The sequence below is a fragment of the Microcaecilia unicolor genome, chromosome 13, assembly GCF_901765095.1.
Source record: "Microcaecilia unicolor chromosome 13, aMicUni1.1, whole genome shotgun sequence".
In the NCBI taxonomy this organism is placed as follows: Eukaryota; Metazoa; Chordata; class Amphibia; order Gymnophiona; family Siphonopidae; genus Microcaecilia; species Microcaecilia unicolor.
The window spans coordinates 31,107,902-31,121,551 of NC_044043.1; the positions used below are offsets into that span (position 1 = coordinate 31,107,902).

General features: G+C 50.6%; 1 protein-coding gene across 1 annotated transcript in view; it reads left to right on the top strand.

The window, feature by feature from the left end:
- The window catches only part of THAP2 (THAP domain containing 2), a 31,054-nt gene that overhangs the window by 13,430 nt on the left and 3,974 nt on the right, over nucleotides 1-13,650 (top strand). The gene's annotated exons all lie outside the window — the stretch shown is intronic.

The window sequence follows — 13,650 nt, forward strand, 5'->3', positions numbered from 1 at the left end:
ACCTGAATGTTATTGGTATTGTGTATTTCTGTCCCTTAGCCCCCCCAGGGAGGGAAAACATAGATAAGAAAGACTCCGTTAGGCGCAGCCAGTAAATTACCTTTATTAGTATCTCACAGAGCCAAAAAATATAAACAATAGTTCTCTTCCCTGGAGCAGGTTGTCAGTCAGCAACGCACATCCTGAAAGACAAGAATTGCTCAGCTAACACCTCCCCGACATCACATATATACTGTTGCAAATTACATTTCTCATAAATCATGTGATTTCCCCTAAACTGAAATCAGAAAGTAGCCTATACCATATATGGGTATATCAGTCTCTCCTGACATTGTGGGCACATGCACCCTTAGTGGCCATTGGCTAATCGGTTATCTGTTCTTCGTGCACAGCCAGAACAATACCCTTGTGTCCTCTCTCTATCTCCTAGCAACTTACAAGGTTACATCCACCCTATATGAAAAACATACTCAGCTGCAAACAAATGCTATGAAGTGTCAGTTCTCAGCTCCTGAGAAAGCAATGATTGTTACACAAGATGCTGAGTTAGTAGGCTAACATGTGAGAACCAAACTGACAGTACAGGCCTTAGGCCTAGCCCTTAGTAACAGGCCAAGCATAGGAAGGCATATACAGTATATACAAAAGCTGCAAGACTCAAGAATGAGTGCGCAGTGGTGTCAGGAAGATATTGAAAAGTGTGGGAGACAGGATGGATCCTTGTGGTACTCCAGACTAGAGAAAATGGTCCAGAGGTAGACATGTTATTACAGACCATATAAATATAGCCAGAGAGAAAGGAGGAAAACCAGGCAAGTGCAGTATTGCGTAAACCTATCTGAAAGAGCAGGTGAAGCAGAAGTGAATGAGCAATCAGATCAGACGCAGCAGTGAGATCAAGAGAAAGGAAAACTGATTTACCAGGATCAAGATGGTAGCAGATTTAAATAGTAATTCCTAGTAGAGTCGCTTTGGGTTGTGATTGGGTCTAAATGTGGTCTGTTTGGGATGTAATACACAAGCACTGTCCAAGTAGTCCAGCAGCTACATGTGAACTATCGATTCAGTAATTTCTGCTGTGAATACAAGGTTGGCGATGGGAGAATAGTCATTGTCACAGTCAGCTAATGATTTAGTAGTGTGTTATGTTTTTGGGCCGTATTGTTGCAGCTTTCTAGGCCAGTAGTACATAACCTTCTGAGAGGCTAGAAATCAACATGGTCAGAAGGAAAGGGAGAATGACTTCTGAGCACTTTTTTAAGAGGGGAGAGTGTCTCGGTTGTGGTGGGTAGAGTGGTGAGCTTCATAGACCTAAGGACTGAGGAAAGGCTGGAACTTATTTACTAGGATTTATTTTCTGCCTTTTTGAAGGAATTCACTCAAGGCGGTGTACAGTAAGAACAGATCAAACATGAGCAATAGGCAATTAAGTATGGCGTGGAGGGGTATAATCGAACAGGGCACCCAAGATTCCCTGAGGGCGTCCTCGCAGGACGTCCCCATGAAGGGGTGGGGAAACCTGTATTATCGAAACAAGATGGGCGGCCATCGTTTATTTCGATAATATGGTCAGGGACGCCCAAATCTCAACATTTAGGTTGACCTTAGAGATGGCTGTCCTCGGTTTTCCGCGATAATGGAAACCGAGGACGCCTATCTCAAAAACGACCAAATCCAACTCATTTGACCAAATGAGGATGGAGGAGCCAACATTCGTAGTGCACTGGTCCCCCTGGCATGCCAGGACACCAACCGGGCACCCTAGGGGGCACTGCAGTGGACTAACTGATGCACTAACTGAACGGAAAAAGCCCTTCCCTTACCGATTCGGAAAGGAATGGGCATGCATGAAGGAAATCGCAAGCAAATGAGCTGCTCGCTGTTAGCCCATTTGCACACAATTTCCTTCCTAAGGAGGGGAAGCCAGTGCAGAGCAGCCAAGTGTTATGCATGGCTGCTCTGCGCATGCCAAAGACAGCTTCATATACGCAGACAAGCTGCGTGTATAATAGCCGTCTACAACCTTACATAAATTGCCATCTACAACCTTAAAAAAACACAAGTCCAGGTGAAAACGTCCAAGTGCTCGTCAGGGACTTTTTTTTTTTTTTTTGAGTATGGGTGAAGGACGTCCAACTGTTAGGCGCCTTCGCTATGCCTCCGTCCCTGCGACGGACAGTTGAAGATGACCAAAAAGTGGATGTTTCTGTGAGGCCTTTGCTATGCCTCAGAGACCCCCTTTATTTGGATTTTGGATCACAAGTAGCAGCAGTGGGATTTGAACTGGCCACCTCTGGATTGCAAGACTAGTGCTCTAACCACTAGGCCACTCCTCCACTCCCTTGAAATTTGGCCATCCCTGGGGGGGGGGGGGGCAGTTCAGGACATTCAAAATGTAAGGATGTCCACACCTTCGCTATGCCTCTGCTGACACACACACACCTCTCTCCCCCCGCCCCCCCCCCCCCCCAGGGACTTGCATACTGCTGCGATGGACCCGAGTATGATATTTGAGGCTAGCAAAAAAGTGTTTTTAAGTTGTTTTTATCAGGGTGGGAGGGGGTTAGTCACCACTGGGGGAGTCAGGGGAGGTCATCCAGTCAGTTCGGGCACCTTTGTGATGCTTGGTTGTAACAAAAAATGGACCAAGTAAAGTCAGCCAAGTGCTTGTCAGGGACGCCCTTCTTTTTTCCATTATCGCTTGAGGACGCTCATCTGTTAGCCACGCCCCAGTCCCACCTTCACTACGCCTCTGACGCCCCCGGGAACTTTGGTTGTCCCCGCGATGGGAAGCAGTTGGGGACACCCAAAATCGGCTTTCGATTATGCCATCTCCCGATTTGAGTCAAAAGATGGGCACACTTCTCTTTCGAAAATAAGCCTGTTCGTATACTACTTACAATATCAGCCCAATATGTAATAGAACATTTTAATTGATAAAGGGTATGATACATACCTGTAGCAGTTGTTCTCCGAGGACAGCAGGCTGATTGTTCTCACGACTGGGTTGACGTCCGCGGCAGCCCCCACCAACCGGAAAAAGCTTCGCGGGACGGTCGGCACGCAGGGCACGCCCACCGCGCATGCGCGGCCGTCTTCCCGCCCGTGCGCGACCGCTCCCGCCAGTTGAATGACAAGCAATAAAGTATGAAACACAACTCCAAAGGGGAGGAGGGAGGGAAGGTGAGAACAATCAGCCTGCTGTCCTCGGAGAACAACTGCTACAGGTATGTATCATACCCTTTCTCCGAGGACAAGCAGGCTGCTTGTTCTCACGACTGGGGTATCCCTAGCTCTCAGGCTCACTCAAAACAATAACCCAGGTCAATTGAACCTCGCAACGGCGAGGGTACAACAGAAATTGACCTACGAAGAACAACTAACTGAGAGTGCAGCCTGACCAGAATAAATTCGGGTCCTGGAGGGTGGAGTTGGATTTACACCCCAAACAGATTCTGCAGCACCGACTGCCCGAACCGACTGTCGCGTCGGGTATCCTGCTGGAGGCAGTAATGAGATGTGAATGTGTGGACAGATGACCACGTCGCAGCCTTGCAGATCTCTTCAATAGTGGCTGACTTCAAGTGGGCCACCGACGCTGCCATGGCTCTGACACTATGAGCCGTGACATGACCCTCAAGAGTCAGCCCAGCCTGGGCGTAAGTGAAGGAAATGCAATCTGCTAGCCAATTAGAGATGGTGCGTTTCCCGACAGCGACCCCTAGCCTGTTAGGGTCGAAAGAAATAAACAATTGGGCGGACTGTCTGTGGGGCTGTGTCCGCTCCAAGTAGAAGGCCAATGCTCTCTTGCAGTCCAATGTGTGCAACTGACGTTCAGCAGGGCGGGTATGCGGCCTGGGGAAGAATGTTGGCAAGACAATTGACTGGTTAAGATGGAACTCCGACACCACCTTCGGCAGGAACTTTGGGTGAGTGCGGAGCACTACTCTGTTGTGATGAAATTTGGTATATGGAGCATGAGCTACTAGGGCTTGAAGCTCACTGACCCTACGAGCGGAAGTAACTGCCACCAGGAAAATGACCTTCCAGGTCAAGTACTTCAGATGGCAGGTATTCAGTGGCTCAAAAGGAGGTTTCATCAGCTGGGTGAGGACGACGTTGAGATCCCATGACACAGTAGGAGGCTTGATAGGGGGCTTTGACAAAAGCAAGCCTCTCATGAATCGAACGACTAAAGGCTCTCCAGAGATGGCTTTACCTTCCACACGATAATGGTAAGCACTAATCGCACTAAGGTGATTCCTTACTGAGTTGGTCTTGAGGCCAGACTCTGATAAGTGCAGAAGGTATTCAAGCAGGTTCTGTGCAGGGCAAGAACGAGGTTCTAGGGCCATGCTCTCACACCACACGACAAACCTCCTCCACTTGAAAAAGTAACTCTTTTTAGTGGAATCCTTCCTAGAGGCAAGCAAGACCCGGGAGACACCCTCAGACAGACCCAACGCAGTGAAGTCTACGCCCTCAACATCCAGGCCGTGAGAGCCAGAGACTGAAGGTTGGGGTGCAGCAACGCTCCGTCGTTCTGCGAAATGAGAGTCGGAAAACACTCCAATCTCCACGGTTCTTCGGAGGACAACTCCAGAAGAAGAGGGAACCAGATCTGACGGGGCCAAAAGGGCGCTATCAGAATCATGGTGCCGCGGTCTTGCTTGAGCTTCAGTAAGGTCTTCCCCACCAAAGGTATGGGAGGATAAGCATACAGGAGGCCGGTCCCCCAATGGAGGAGAAAGGCATCCGACGCTAGCCTGCCGTGTGCCTGAAGTCTGGAACAGAACAGAGGCAGCTTGTGGTTGGTCTGAGAGGCGAAAAGGTCCACCGAGGGGGTGCCCCACGCTCGGAAGATCTTGCGTACCACTCTGGCATGGAGCGACCACTCGTGCGGTTGCATGACTCTGCTCAGTCTGTCGGCCAGACTGTTGTTTACGCCTGCCAGGTATGTGGCTTGGAGGAGCATGCCGAACCGACACGCCCAACGCCACATCCCGACGGCCTCCTGGCACAGGGGGCGAGATCCGGTGCCCCCCTGCTTGTTGACGTAATACATTGCAACCTGATTGTCTGTCCGAATTTGGATAATTTGACAGGACAGCCGATCTCTGAAAGCCTTCAGTGCGTTCCAGATCGCTCGGAGCTCCAGGAGGTTGATCTGCAGATCCTTTTCCTGGAGGGACCACAGACCCTGAGTGTGGAGCCCATCGACATGGGCTCCCCACCCCAGGCGAGATGCATCCGTCGTCAGCACTTTCGTGGGCTGCGGAACTTGGAATGGACGTCCCAGGGTCAAATTGGTCCGGATGGTCCACCAGAGCAGTGAAGTGCGACAACTGGTGGAGAGGCGGATGACATCTTCTAGATTCCCGGTGGCTTGGAACCACTGGGAAGCTAGGGTCCATTGAGCAGATCTCATGTGAAGACGAGCCATGGGAGTCACATGAACTGTGGAGGCCATATGACCCAGAAGTCTCAACATCTGCCGAGCTGTGATCTGCTGAGACGCTCTGGTCTGCGAAGCCAGGGCCAAGAGATTGGTGGCCCTCGCTTCGGGAAGGTAGGCCTGAGCCGTCTGGGAATTCAGCAGCGCTCCTATGAATTCCAGAGACTGAGTTGGCTGGAGATGGGACTTTGGGTAATTTATCACAAACCCCAGCAGCTCCAGAAGTTGAATAGTGCACTGCATGGACCGGAGGGCTCCTGCCTCCGAGGTGTTCTTGACCAGCCAATCGTCGAGATATGGGAACACGTGCACTCCCAGCTTGCGTAGGTAGGCCGCTACCACCACGAGGCACTTTGTAAACACTCGTGGGGCAGAGGCGAGCCCAAAGGGCAGCACACAATACTGAAAGTGCCGTGCGCCCAGGCGGAATCTGAGATACTGTCTGTGAGCTGGCAGTATCGGGATGTGAGTGTATGCGTCCTTTAAATCCAGGGAACATAGCCAATCGTTTTTCTGAATCATTGGCAGAAGGGTGCCCAAGGAAAGCATCCTGAACTTTTCTTTGACCAGGAATTTGTTCAGGCCTCTCAGGTCTAGGATGGGACGCATCCCCCCTGTTTTCTTTTCCACAAGGAAGTACCTGGAATAGAATCCCTGCCCTTCCTGCCCGGGTGGTACGGGCTCGACCGCATTGGCGCTGAGAAGGGCGGAGAGTTCCTCTGCAAGTACCTGCTTGTGATGGGAGCTGAAAGACTGAGCTCCTGGAGGACAATTTGGAGGCAGGGAGGCCAAATTCAGGGCGTATCCGCACCGCACTATTTGGAGAACCCACTGGTCGGAGGTTATGAGAGGCCACCTTTGGTGAAAAAATTTTAACCTCCCTCCGACCGGCAGATCGTCCGGTACGGACACTTGTAGGGCGGCTATGTTCCCGTGGATCCAGTCAAAAGCCCGTCCCCGGCTTTTGCTGTGGAGGCGCAGGGGGCTGCTTAGGCGCACGCTGTTGACGAGAACGAGCGCGCTGGGGCTGTCCCTGTGCCTGACGAGGCCTTCGGGCCGGCTGGTTGTACCTACGCTTTGCAAAAGAATAGGGTGCAGCCTGCCGTGCCCGGGAAAAACGCCCACCCGTGGGGGCGGGTGCTGAAGGCGCCCGGTGGGAGAGCTTGTCGAGAGCGGTTTCCCGCTGATGCAGTTGGTCCACCATCTGCTCGACCTTCTCACCGAAAATGTTATCCCCCCGGCAAGGGACGTTGGCCAGTCTCTGCTGGGTGCGGTTGTCCAGGTCAGAGGCACGCAGCCATGAGAGCCTGCGCATCACTATACCTTGGGCCGCAGCACGAGATGCCACGTCACAGGTGTCAAAAATCCCCCTGGACAGGAACTTTCTGCACGCCTTCAGCTGCCTGACCACCTCCTGATAAGGCCTGGACTGCTCCGGCGGGAGCTTATCGACCAGGTCCGCCAGCTGTTGCACATTGGTCCGCATGTGGATGCTCATATAGAGCAGGTACGATTGGATGCGGGTCACGAGCATGGAGGACTGGTAGGCCTTCCTCCCAAATGAGTCCAGAGTGCGAGACTCCCGCCCCGGGGGCGCCGAGGCGGTATCCCTCGAACTCCGTGCCCTCTTGAGAGCAGAATCCACGACCGCTGAGTCATGGGGCAACTGGGGCCGCATGAGCTCTGGGTCAGAGTGGATCCTGTACTGGGACTCTGCTTTCTTGGGAATGGTGGGATTAGTTAATGGTCGCACCCAGTTCCGGAGCAGCGTCTCCTTCAGGACATTGTGCAGCGGTACCGTGGAGGACTCTCTAGGTGGTGATGGATAGTCGAGGACCTCGAGCATCTCGGCCCTCGGCTCTTCCACAGAGACCACGGGAAAGGGAATGCTTATAGACATATCCCGCACAAAGGAGGCAAAGGAGAGACTCTCAGGAGGTGAGAGCTTCCTCTCCGGTGACGGCGTGGGGTCCGAGGGAAGGCCCGTAGACTCCTCTGAGGAGAAATATCTCGGGTCCTCCTCTTCCCCCCACGAGTCCTCATCCTCGGTATCGGACATTAGCTCATGTAGCTGAGTCCGGTACCGGGCCCGGCTCGACGTCGAGGCACCGAGGCCTCGGTGTCGTCGAGCGGTGGACTCCCGCGCCGGCGGGGACGGAGCTCCCTCCATCGACGTCGACGGGGACTCCACCTGCGTGGCTGTCGAGACCGGCACCGCAAGCGGCGGCGGTGTCGACTGCCCCGGCGCCGGGCTAGAGCTCGCCGGCGCCACAGTCATCGGCGCCGAGGGCGCAAGCACCCCCGGCGCCGGCACAGCCTGGCGCATCAGCCCTTCCAGGAGCCCCGGAAGGATGGCTCTGAGGCACTCGTCCAGGCCCGCTGCCGAGAAAGGCGGTGGGGCCGGCAAGGGTGTCGGTGCCAGAAGCTGCTGGGGGCCAGGAGACGGCACCGAGGTGCCGGAACCCCGACGCGTCGGTACCTCCACCACCGACGGAGATCTCTCCTCTCTGTGATGACGCTTCGGCGTCGACACCTCCTCAGGCACCGAGGGCTCCCGGTGACGGCGCTTCTTGTCCTTCTTCCGGTGCACGTCACCGGTGCCGGAGGGCATGGAGGAGGAGGAGGTCGATCCCCCTCGGTCTCGAGGTACCGGGTCCGACAGGGTTCGGTCCCGTGGCTCACGAGTTGAGGGAGTGACCGGGGCCGACTGCCCACGCGGTCTCTCTACCCCACTCTCGCCGGCGGACCGGCGGGCCGACGGGACCTGTTCTCCTGGGGTCGCTGCCATCGGTGCCGATGTCTCGGGCATCGATACCGGTACCGAAGAACCGGCCTTCGATACCGATGCCGTCGAGGTCGACGTCGAGGGGCCGGCGCAAGTTCCAAAAAGACGGTCCCGCAGAACTTGCCTCGCAACCTGAGTCCGTTTCCGGAGACCGAGACACAAAGCACACGACTTGAGATTGTGCTCCGGCCCGAGGCACTGGAGGCACCAAGCGTGGGTGTCGGTCTGCGAGATCGGCCGGCCGCAGCGACCACACTTTTTAAATCCACTCGGGACCTTCGAGGACATCGACGGAAAAATCGCGTCGGCGAAGTCAAAGTCGGCAATGGTGGCTAAAATCACACCACGAAAATTGAAACCGACCGAGCGGCCACTAGGCCGCAACGAGGCGTCCCCGCTAGAAAGCGAGGGAAAAAGGAGGAGCGCGTGCTCCACACGCGCAAAATTCTTTTTTTTTTTTTTTTTTTTTTTGGATAACAAACGAAACTGAAAGAAGAAGAGGCCAAAAGGGCCAAGAGCGACGACCCGCGTAAACGCGGTCGAAAATTCCGGCGGCTGAAACGAGAGAGTTGCAAAAACACGACTCTCTCAGTCGCGGGAAAAAAGTAACTGGCGGGAGCGGTCGCGCACGGGCGGGAAGACGGCCGCGCATGCGCGGTGGGCGTGCCCTGCGTGCCGACCGTCCCGCGAAGCTTTTTCCGGTTGGTGGGGGCTGCCGCGGACGTCAACCCAGTCGTGAGAACAAGCAGCCTGCTTGTCCTCGGAGAATGAAGGGTACAAGCAAAGATGGAACATATAGATAGGTAAAAGAGTAAGAAAGTAAGGTGACTAATTTAAAGAAAGTTGCACATAAGGTCAGAGAGATGGTTAAATATTATCTCAGCTAGGGTAGGAGTGGATAAACGTCCTGGTGCAGTATCTGCAGCTTATGTCACTCCTTGTGTATGTGAGTGAGATTAACAAGTTAGTTATTTCTTCCATTAAAGGCCTGGTTGAAGAGCCAAGCTTTTATCTGCTTCCTGGCGGGAGCCAGAAATTAGAAAATATTACCAGGTGAGGGAGGCAGTGGATTGGGTGGTTGGTGTTGGGTGGATGGGCAGCTTGTGGCACAGGTTGAGAATTTTGGGTTTGAAATTTGCAGCTAGTTAATGAGCATTATGAGCTGTCCAGTTGGGCTTTAGAGGTAGGAGGGGTAGTAAAGGGTAGTAAGTGTTTTAAGAACTTTGTAAAGTACAGCAGTTAGGTGCCTTAGAAATATCTCAAACTCCCTCAGTACTATAACCTTTCTGAGCATACTCCTCATATTTTTGTTTACTCCTGTCCCCTTGCAGTACACCTCCCCAAGCTTACTGTCTCTTCCTTCTCTCCCCCCACCCGTCAATCACTTAGCACAGACATACACAACCATCTTGTCAGCCCCCAGGCAACACACACGCTTCTCTCCCAGCACCCCTAGCTTGCATTTCTCACCTCTATACTTTGGTGCATATACCCCCACCCAGACTTGTATCCATTTCCTCTCATCTACCTGCCTGCCACTCCCCCTAACACTGTGCACATGTTGGGGGGGGGGGGGGGGGGGGAGCAGTTGCACATCAGGTTTTGTCCTTCTGTGCCTCCCTATGTGGGAACTAGAGGCTGACCAAAGTTTAGTTTCTGCTTTCGCACCAAAACTGACCAGAAATCTAGGCTCAGCCTGAAGTACCTAAGCATTTACACCTGAAACTGAACCCCCTCTGTGGTAGTCTTTCTTTGGGCCTATCCTAGGAAGCCTTGGTCTATTGGTGGTGGTGGAGCAGGAATTAACCCTACTCATGCCTGGCCTGTGCTGCTGCTCCAATGGAAATGGCTGCTGAGACTGTCACGGGAGGTCTTGGCCGCCATTTGTGGCTGGAAACAGCACAGGCAGGGGCCTTGGTCCTGCAGGTTCTAATTGCAAAATAGTTGCCAAGACCTTCCGTGGCCGTCTCAGCTGTCATGTCCATTGGAGCAGGGGCAGGAACAAGCAAGGTTTGTTTCTGCCCCTGAAGAGACCACTAGACTAAGCCTTCTCAAAGTAAGCCTGATGAGGGCTCTTATTGGGGGGGGGGGGGGGGGGGGGGGGGGGATGGGTCAACATTTTTGTTCATGGTTTCATCTGAAACTGAGCAGCCAATTTGGTCACACATTGTTTCAGCCAAAACTCAAAATTGTGGGTTGTCAAGCTCAAATGGGACCTGTAGTTCAAATTCAACTGATCAGAACCAAATGTTGGCAGAAGGTGCTGCCTGTGCTAAAGAGCACCAGGGCAGGAGTGGGGTGACACAAGATAAAGAGGACAAGTGTTTGTGGGGTAGTATTGCTCCAGGTAGAATATAGGGGGGGGGGGGGGGGGAGAGAGAAGAGGGGTTTTTGGATCAGTTGCATCAAGCAGGGAAAATGGGCAGTGGTAGGCTTACATTATCCCTCCTCCTCAAGACCAGATCAACTTTTAAACTTATTGGGTTAGGGGTCTTGCCTCAATCAGGGCAAGTCAACAGCAGTTCCAAAAACTCAATGCTTGCATGGGCCAGACGTGTCTTTGCAACAGGAGCAGCTTGTTGCCACAGTTAAATCTTATATGCTTCCTGTTCACTACTCTGAGTGGGGGGTGTTAGAATTTCAGTAAGCTTGAGGCCATTGTGATCTATCACCTTCTTAGGCCTATGTGAATGTTTTTACAATGAGTTAGGAAAGATTAAAAACACTGCCAAAATGCACATACAAAGGAGTCAATTAAGAAAAGGTTTGGAAACCTGTGAACAGTAAGAGCAACTATCAGGGCCCTAGAGCAGGTGTTCTCCAAGGACAGCAGGCCCAGTATTCATAGGTGGATGTTAACCAACGGAGCCCAGTGCAGATGCTGCCTAGCAAGAACAGCTTTAAGAAAGTTCTAGAAGCATCCCACCACATACGCACTGGTACCTCTGGCTGCTGCTATAGTTGAAAAAAAGACAACACTAAGGTGAGGAGGAAGGATATGTAAGAATACTGGGCTAGCTGTCCTCAGCGAATATCTGCTACAGCTAAGTAATTTTACTTTCGCTGAGAACAAGCAGGCTCAATGTATTCTCACATGTGGGAATACCTACGTACCAGGCTTACTGAAAAACAATGATGTTAAGCCAACGGGGACTCAAAAACATCAAGGCCTTGAAGTCAATTAACCTGAAACTATATACAAAACTGGTGATGAAGGTGCAGCCAGGAACAGAACAAAACCAGGTCTATGAGAGTGAAGTTGGATCCTAGATAAACAAATTCTGCAGCACTGTCTGACCAAACCAGCTGTCATGTCAGGTGTCCTACTCAAGGCACTTGTGAGATGTGAATGTGTAGACTGAAGACCATGTCACAGCTTTGCAAATCTCTGCAATGGAGGCTTCTCTCAAGTGGGCTAACACCAGCCATGCCTCTAACACTATGAGCCACATGACCCTCGAGTCAGCCCAGGCATAAGTAAAGGAGATGCATCTGCGAACTGGACAGAGTACATGGTTGTCCAGGAGCACATGGTTCTCTGTGGAGTATCCTCAAAGGATACTATTGAAACAGGACATTTAGAGAAGTTTCAATAATGGTGAAAGAAAGCCAAGACTGGTTAATGGGAGAACAGGGTAAAGGATACAAATAATCCATATCACCTTCAAAACAGCTTGTAGATGCTAGGAAAGAACACAATTTGAAGTGTCTATATACAAATGCTAGAAGCCAAAAGAAAAAAGGAGAGTTGGAGAATATAGCACTAAATGAAGAGGTAGATATGATGTCTCTGAGATGCCTATTAAAAGGACACTTAAGAGAAATTATATTGCAATTATAGAGTGGATCAAATTGGAAGGTGGGGGGAAGGTTGTGCTATATGGTAAAGAGGGAATAGGGTCAAACAAAATATTCTACATGAAAGATGATAGCAGCATGGAATCCTTGTGGAAAGAAATTCCATATGTGAAGGGAAAGAGTGTAGTGGTAGGGCTATACTACCATCCGCCAGAACAGACAGATGAACTGTTTATAGAAATTATGAAAGCTGACAACTAGGGCAATATTACAATAGTGGGTGATTCAATTACCCCAATATTGACTGGATAAAATGCTACACCAGGGAGCACTAGGAAAGTAAAATTCTTAGATGCAATAAATGATTCTTGGAGCAACTGGTCCAAGAACTGACAAAGTTATTTTAGTTCTAGTCCTTAATGGAAGGCAGGGCATGGTACGAGAGAACTGTGTTGGATCCACTGAGAAACAGTGATCATATGATCAAATCTAAGCTTATATCTGGAGTGAGGTCACTAAAGAAATCTACTGTAGCAGCATTCAATTTTTCAAAGTGTGACTACTACAAAATGAGGAAAACTGTTAAAAAGTTGAAAGGGTCAGCTGCAAAGGTTAGGACTTTAAATCAGACGTGGTTGTTTAAAAATACCATTGTGGAATCCCAAATCAGATGTATTCCACATATTAACAAAGGTGGAAATAAGAGCAAAGGAAAGCCAGTGTGGTTAAAAAAGGTGAAATGAAAGAGGCTATTAGAGCCAAAAGAGCACCCTTCAAAGCATGGAAAACAGATACACATGAAGAGAATAAGAAACATAAGCAGTGTCAAGCTAGATGCAAAGTACTGATAAAGGCTAAAAGAATATGAAGAAAAACTTGCTGTGGAGACACACTCATAGTAACACCTTTTTAAGGTACATTAGAAGCAGAAAGCCTGCGAGGGAAGTTGTGGGTTAGTTAGATCATGAAGGAGCAAGAGGGGCACTCAGGAAGGACAAGGCCATAGCAGAGAGATTCAATCAATTATTTGCTTCGGTCTTTCCAGAAGATGTAAGAAATCTACCTGTACTGGAAATGGTTTTAAAGATGACGATGTGGAGGAACTGAAAGAAATCTCTGTGAACCTGAAAGACATACTGAGCCAAACTTACAAGTTAAGAGTGATAAATCACCTGGATTGGATGGCATACACTCCAGGGTACTGAAAGAACTCAAACATGAAATTGCTGATCTGTTAGGTTATACAGATCACTGTCATTAAAATTATCCGTAGTACCTGAAGATTGAAGGGTGGCCAATTTAATGCCGATTTTTAAAAAGGTTGTCCAGGAGTGATCTGGGAATTTAGACCGGCAAGTCTGACTTCAGTGCTGGGGAAAACAGTGGAAACTATTATAAAGAATAAACATGGTTTAATGGTACAGATTCAGCATGAGTTCAGCCAAGGGATGTCTTGCCTCTCCAATTTGCTTCATTTCTTTGAAAGCATAAATAAACTTGTGGATAAAGATGAGCCAGTTGATGTAGTGTATCTAAGAAACTCCTGAGACAGTTGAAAAGCCAATTATAGGAGAAAATGTCCTTCTATAGATTAGGAATTGGTTACTGGACA